The 7,919-nt window shown below is 37.3% G+C and overlaps 1 pseudogene; it reads right to left on the reverse strand.

The window, feature by feature from the left end:
- Nucleotides 1-4,360, reverse strand: part of LOC111737630 — a 24,154-nt pseudogene extending 19,794 nt beyond the window's left edge.
- Nucleotides 4,361-7,919: the final 3,559 nt, after the last annotated feature.

The following is a 7,919-nucleotide window of genomic DNA, read 5'->3' on the forward strand; positions in this document are numbered from 1 at the left end:
TCCCAGTAATGTCCATGAAGAATAACCTGTGAGTTGGTACAAACTCCCTTTGCGTCCGAATCTCCCAGGGGTTCTATAGTCTCATACTTGCCTACACTTGGTCTTTAGCAAGTTGTTAAAAATCTTTCCTAAAATATTACCCACTTGTTTGGCTTGTATGGCTTGGCTTGGTGAAAAAAAAAACAACAAAAAACCGGAATAACCTCATTGTTCAAGGCAAAGTTCTGTTTGTATCAAGACTTTCTCTGATTCCAGGAAGCCCATCCTATGATAGGGGGAGAAATATTTGGCCAACCTTGGCTATGGGGTTAGTTCTCTTATATTAATCTTACTCCGCTAAACAACTGATGTATTTGGATGATTCCTTTTTGCGGGGCAAAGGGCTGTGGCTCCAAGCTCTAGGTAAATTCCTAAAACTGTGTATCTGTTTTATGATTAACCAAATGTTATACTTTTTAAGTGTGGTAATCCATTAAGTTCCCTATGGAACTTTATAATCGATGGATACATGCAGAGTAGAAGAAATCTTCCCAGACTCATAATAGACACATGTGGTTTCAATATAAATAGTCCCCAAACACATTTCACATTGGCTGAAGCATGACAACCAATCTTTCTGGGGGCAAGTACACTTATAAAATTTACTTTAAGGTCCACATTTCAGAATAATTAATTTAAAAAAAAATCAAAAGGGGAAAAGTGGTTATCATGAAGGAGGAGAGATCTCTTTCACTGCATTACCAGAACTTGTTGGTTGCTTACACTATAGCTAATACCTCAATTTTGCTTTTTTAAAGATTCTAGGTTTTTCTCAGGTACCCACTTTCCTAGTTATGGTGACATTCTTCATTAAGCCTATCATGGGATGTGTCCTCCTTGTCAGGGACTGGTTAGGAACAGACATGGGAAAAATGATGATCATGGGTATGTGTGTCTGTGTGTGTGTGTGTGTGTGTGTGTGTGTGTGTGTGTACGCATGCAAATGCACGTGTGTTTGGAGGAGAGGACTGGTGGTTTGCAAGCTAAGATGTCTTTGTTTTCTTGAGGAGCATTGTAAAAGTAGCCCTTCTGCTTTCACTGGATTTTGTTGGGTCTTTCTATGACAACCAACCTGTGTTCTAGCAGAGTAGCAAGCAAGAAAGAGTCTAGCTTCTTGATGATGTTTTTGAGAAACTGAAATACACACAAAGCAATCATATAAATAACTAAGCAATAAGAGTAGTTAAATACTTAAAATGATAGTACAGGTAACTTAAAAGATATACTGACATTCTAATTTAATTTTAATTAATAAGTATCCTATTTCCTCTAATAGTAAAATGAAAATATATCCTTAGAAAAGATACATATAATACAAAAAGTATATTTACTTAAAAATGGATTTTTCTCTTGATCATAATCTCCTTCTCCTGGGCCCAGTCTCTTTCGCTCCTTAGAGGTAACTACTGGCCATTGTTAGATATGTGTTATCATTCCTTTACTTTGCATTAAAATACTATTATATGTTTACACGTGCACAGATAATTTTACTTTACAAATGGAATCATAACATGTATGTGTGTCTTCAAAGTTATTTTCTCTCTTAATTTTAATTTCTTTAGGTTATATTTCCAAGTCACCAAATATAATGTGTATTTATGTACATATAATAGCAATTCAGTAAGATAGACTCCTAGAAAAGGACTTGCTACATCAATGGCTATCCCTACTTAAAATTTGGCTGATACTACTAGATTGCTATCAGCTTTAACAAGTTATGCTCTCACCAAAAACGTATGAGAGAAAACAATTTTATATTTTCTGCAAAACTTTTCGGGGGGCAAAAATCAACCTAATCTAATCACTTGTTTTGTGATAGGTATCAGATTTTACATTTTTATGCCCTTTGACATAGCAGTTCCACTTCTAAAAATTAGTCCTACAGAAATACTTACACAGGTGGACAAAGATATATCTTGAGGATTGCAGATACAGCAATATTATAATAGTGAAGAACTGGAGACCACAATATGTCTGGCAAAAGGCAATTTGCTAAATGAGTTATGATATGAGGGAATATATGCTCAAGAAGAGAGATTTAATATGTCAAATAACTACCCAGCTCAGAGAATATGTGCTTACAGATCATAAACCCTAAAATATAATGCTTGTAGTTCCAGCTCTCTTTGGACAGCTCTATAAACATTTTCCACTTTGGTAAGGGTTGGTAAAATCTAGCAAATGAGGTAGTGGAATATAGGATTTCAAATTTATATTCTCAGGTGTTTTATTGTGATTTTTAAAAAAGACAAAAAGTACACAAACTATTTAACCTCAAGATTTAAAAGATGAGAATCAAAATAAACCAATAGAAATTTGTAAGAAAAATTAAATCAGATAAAAGCTATGAAAACTTAAAGGAGAAGTAAAAGCAGAAACGTTTGATAGGATACACGAAAATACAGCAGACACTTCCGGTCCCACCTCATACCCATTCCTGTCCTCCCATTTAGAAACAGAACTTTGATTTTTTTTTTTTTTTTTGCAGATGGATATCTACTCAAGTTGCATTCTTAGCTCTCCCTTGCCTCTTACTATGGCTCTATGAATAAGTTCTGACAGATGTTTAAACAAAAGTATGGTCAAGAACTTCTGGGAAGGCGAATAAAGGGAGATGCATTATTGGTGGGGTGGTCCTTTTATCTTTCCCTCCTACTTGCTGCTGGCTAGAAACATGACTCTGACGATATGATCTCCTACAGTTTTTGTCAATTTTAAGGATCACAAGGATGGAGGCCAGACGCTGGGAATCAAAGAATGAAGACTAAGTCTGGGTCTCTGATGACGCAAGAATGCTGACATATCAGTCCTGGTCTGCACACCTGTGGACCACTTTTACAGGAAAGAAAAGAACTTTTGTTTTGTTTAAGATACTGTTCTTTAATTTTTTGTAATATACTACATATTCTATATTATATGATAGAAAATATGCATTTCGTTCTTTGCAAAGGGTAGTGAAATACAAAGGGAAACCCCTACCAAACCTAGTTGAGAGAGTGAGAGAGAATAGTGCTAATCAGATATAATCTTCACTCACAAAAAAGTTTAAAGGTTTATATTAAAGTATCTTATACAAACTCATGATAATGAACTTGAAAAGTCTGAGAGAAATGAATGACTTGTTAATAAAACATAAAATATCCCACTTGACCCAAAATGATATAGAAAATTTGAGCAGACCCATAACCTGAACTAAATTCAGTGGCAGGCTCAGATGGTTTCACTACTGAGTTTCATCTAAATTCATATATCATGTAATTCTTATGTTATTTAAATAATTCTACTCCACAGAAAAAGATGAAAGCCCCTCAATCCATTGTAGAAAGTATCGTAAAGATATCACAGGAGAAAAGATTAATTCCAATGACAAATATAGAAGCAAATATTTCAAATAAACTATTAGAAGACCGAATCCAGCTATCCATTTATAAAATTATGATAAAAACAAATGGGATCAATTTCAGTAAAGCAAGGACTTCAGAAATAGAAATTTTATCAACTTATTTCATTATAACAACAAACTAAAGGATATCAATAGATGTTGAAAAACTATTCAATAAGATAGCTACTGTGAATACAAACAGAGTAGGATTAGAAGGAAGCTACTTAAACAAATGGTGTTTACTAAAAACAGCAAACGATATTGTAAAAGGTAAATATTAAGGCCATTTGCCATTAAAAACTGGAATCCGTACTAATCATTTCACATATTTACTCATTTAACCTTCACATTAGCCCTTTGAGAGACTATTAATATCCCCATTTGAAAGATGGAGAAAGTAAGGTAAAAAGAGATTGAGGTAATTTAGTCAAACTAGAGAGCAGGGAGCCGGGATTTGTACTCTGGCAATTTGGTTCCAATCTCATTCCAGGATACCTTCTTACCTGCATCCAAGCCCTTGTATGGGGTCTCCCGCGCACTCGGGCCTGCAGCACGAGGATGCCGCGCTCCACGCGCTTGTCTCTGTTCATGGGGTCTACCATGCCCTTCCAAATCACCCTCCGCGCGCATTCGAGTGTGACCGTGGCCGCCGCGTAGCGCTGCTCCGGCTGTCGCGGGTCACGGCTCATGCGCGGAAATGCGCACGCGGTCCACGCAGCCTGCGAGCGGTGTGCAGCTCATGCGCGTCGGGGCCGATTTGCGCAGCAGTTTCCCGGACGAAGGCAGGTCACAGCGCTGGACGGCTTCTCCGACTTGGTGGCCTTGGCGTTGGGGGTGGATCACTGACAGAATCCAGAGGCTGGGCAGTGCTTGTCCTTGCCTGCAGGTCGTTTCTCCAGGCAGCCTCGGGCGGGAGGCATTGGACGGGCGGCTCGCCATGGCTGACCCCTTCTCCAGCAAAGCCCGCGGCGTAGCCGCTGCAGCGCTTCCTTCTTCCGCTGGATGCCCCGCTGTCCTCGTAGGCCTTCATCTGCCAGAGATCTTCTGATGCAAGATATACTCCAGGAGGGTCTCACGCTTATACAGAAAGCCATCCGGGTTGATGACGGGGTCATGGCAGCGCTGCAGAGGCACCGCAGTCGAGTCCAGCCCAGTCGAATGTTCTCAGTCCTGTAACCTGAAGCTTCTGTGTCCTCCTTCTTCTCATGGTAAGTGTACACGGCATTCTTGCCCTACTCATCATTCTCACAAACGACCCCTCATTCCTTTGAGGCTTTTTCAACTATGCCCTTACACCAGAAAGGAACCGGAGAACTTGGTGTCATTAATTCACCCAGCACTGTTTTGATTGGTGTTTTCATGCTCTTTCTCCATCCTTTTGCTGTTAACCTATCTATTCTTTACGGTGAAAGTTGTTGCTGTTTTGTGGATGACAAATAGTTTTTGCTTCTTATCCTATGTGTCAGTCTCTGTCTTTTACTTGTAGTGTTTAGAGAATTTACATTTAGTGTTATTATTGATATGGTTGGATTTAAATCTACCATCTTGCTGATTGTTTTCAATTTGTCCCATCTGTTCTTCCATCCTTTTCCCCTCTTTTTTGCTGCTTTTTGGGATAAATGATTTTTTTTTTTAACTGCCTTTGTTCTGATGAGCTCACTATGTATCCAAATAAACAAACTCTTGTCCTTATAAAAGACTTGTTTTTCCAAATGTCCAAACCATTTTCCTGGATAATGTTAACTACAAGAATTTCCTGAAGATAATAGCGAAGTTATTTATTAGGTTGCAGTTTTATCTTTCTGTAGGAGATTCTCGTGGAGTAAATAGTTATGTGGACTCAGGTCATCTCAGCTATCAGCCCAAATAGCTAAGTTTAACTTATCTACAGGGTAGGAGAATGGATAAAGTACAGTATTGTTACACACTTGAATATTGTACAGCAATGAAAATTAATGTAGCAGGATGAATTAACATGAAAATGGTGACTCAAAAACTGATCAAAACAAATTGTCGTTGTATGCATACAATATGAAATCATGCATGTAAAATCAGGAGCACATAAGTAGAAAAACTACAAATAAAAACAGAGGAACGATGAAAAGAAAATTCAGAATAGTTCCTTGTCCCTTCTTCCATGAGATAAAATAAGAGAAAGATGTGATCAAGGTGTGTCACAGTGAGAGTTTCAGTAGTACCGCCCATTTATTAAGGTGAGTGAACTATTCATGGTTCTTCAATTTATACGTTTAAATTCTTTATACATGGTATATATTTTTATTTTTTTTAATGTTCATTAATTCAAGAAGACAAAATATTAAACTTGTATAGAACTCAAAACATACTCAATCACCCTCTCCCCTATTCCAGTCAAGTATCACGTGGCATTCAGTCACCAGTAAATTGGGGCATTTTTGAATTATTGCCACACTCCAGCCCTCAGTTTTACTTCTGCAAGATAAGGAGAAAGTATTTTTATAACCACCAAAGTTCCTTACAGAAATTGAATGCTTTGATTTTATATCAACATTTGAACCCCCCCAACAAACAAACAAACTGGAATTTGAGCCTATCATTACTCTATTTTGATCTTTCTTTGGAGTACCAACTAATGCGATATGAACAAGAAATGTCATATTTACAATAAATATTGTAGAAAAGAGATATTGATGACATGATTATAAAGTTAAAAAACCCATGAAACTCTGAACTATGAAAATTAAGAAGAGAATTTGATAGTGAACCATATATATAGTGCCAAGTGCTCAGCATTCCTCTATATCGTAAGTGCTAAGAAGAAAAAAAAGTAAGGTTTTGGGTTAGAGATTGTCTGTGGAGAGGCTACTTAGTTTAGAGTGATCAAAGAAAGTATCTCTGAAGAGAAGACAGTTCAGCAAGACCTTAATGATTAAATTTGACTTGACCCGAGATGGAAGACGAGTGTCAAATGCTAAACTTTAAGAAGGAGGTATTAGATTTAAAGGATCTCAAGGACACAGAACTGTTTTCAGGGGAAGGTTGGAAAATACTGGCTGGAGTTAAGAGAAAGGAGCTTACTGTGCAGAGTCGCACACACAGAGCATCTTTCCGAGCTTCCAGTCATTCTGATTATTGTGGGCTGGCTGATGGAGCCAGGCCAGGAGATGGGCATAGCTCTTTACAAATCTCAGATTTATCCTCACCGTGGGGGAAGAACACACCCTTCTACTTAATAGTGCTGGTTTTAGATATGTTGGAAGCATTATTTTCCTGCAAGGGAGATGAAAAATTCCAATAACTAAAGACCACCAGGGGCAACCCTTTTGTTCAACCAAGTAGGTTTATTGACTTACTGCAGTGAAGGAGGGCATGTTGCTAGATGAACCATGAAGTGTCTCTTGGTAAGGAGGATAAGGATAAGGAGGAGCAGGCAGAGATTTTTTTTTTTTTTTTTTACGAGGCTCGTACTTGTATTAAATGGTTCTTAGAAAGGGTTAGAGGCAGCAGGAATCATCTCTGAATTGTTTGCTGTCATGGAGAGGTAGAAGTTGCAAAGCTGGGCAGGGGACATTGTTTTAAGAGTCAGTAGCCCTCAAAGAAGAGGGTCATGGTGATCTTCTCCAGCTGCAGCATGACCTTTGGAAAAATATTCTTTAATGTTAACTTTGCGGTGGTTTTATTGTGTCTGTTATCACCATCTGGTTAATGACAGGCCTGATATTTAACACCTCAGAGAAAAAAGCATAAAATGTCCCTGACATTTTTAGGAAATCAAGGTTGTGATCAATAGTGTTTTTAGCCTCATTGTGCTTGAAGTACAGAATATAGCCACAGGCTGGCTTAAATTAGACCAGCTATCTGCCAGCCAAGTCAGATTGGCCCTAGATAGGAATAGAGTCTTAATTGGATTGGCCTATTTTGCTGAACTGAAAATTGAATCTAAATACTTATTTTTTTCTATTGAACCCTAAAATTTATTTCCTCAAAATATTACCTGTGGAAAAACAACCTAATAAACCAGTTAAAATGAAAATTTAACCAATCTATTTTTTGTTTTTATTATTGTAAAAATAGATATCAAATTTACTATTTTAATCATTTTTAAATGTACAGTTCAGTAGTGTTAAGTAAATTCACATTATTGTGCAACAAATCTCTAGAACTTTTAATTTTGCAACATCAAACTCTATATTTATTAAATACTATTTCTCCCTCCCCCTCCTCTGAGCTCTTGGTAACCACCTATTTTCTGCTTTTGATTTTGACTATTTTAGATATTTCATATGAGTGGAATCATACAGTATTTGTTCTTTTGCACGTGACTTACTTCATTTAGCATAAATGTCCTTGAGGTTCATCCTTGTCATAGCCTAATAGGGTTTCATTTTTTAAGGTCATATAATATTCAATTGTATGTATTTATCACATGTTCTTTATCCATTCGCCTGTGATGGACAATTGGGTTAATTCCTCTTCTTGGCTATTGTGCATAATGCTTGTCGTTAGCATTCTTCAAGGT

Source organism: Pteropus vampyrus, unplaced genomic scaffold (genome assembly GCF_000151845.1).
Source record: "Pteropus vampyrus isolate Shadow unplaced genomic scaffold, Pvam_2.0 Scaffold29, whole genome shotgun sequence".
In the NCBI taxonomy this organism is placed as follows: Eukaryota; Metazoa; Chordata; class Mammalia; order Chiroptera; family Pteropodidae; genus Pteropus; species Pteropus vampyrus.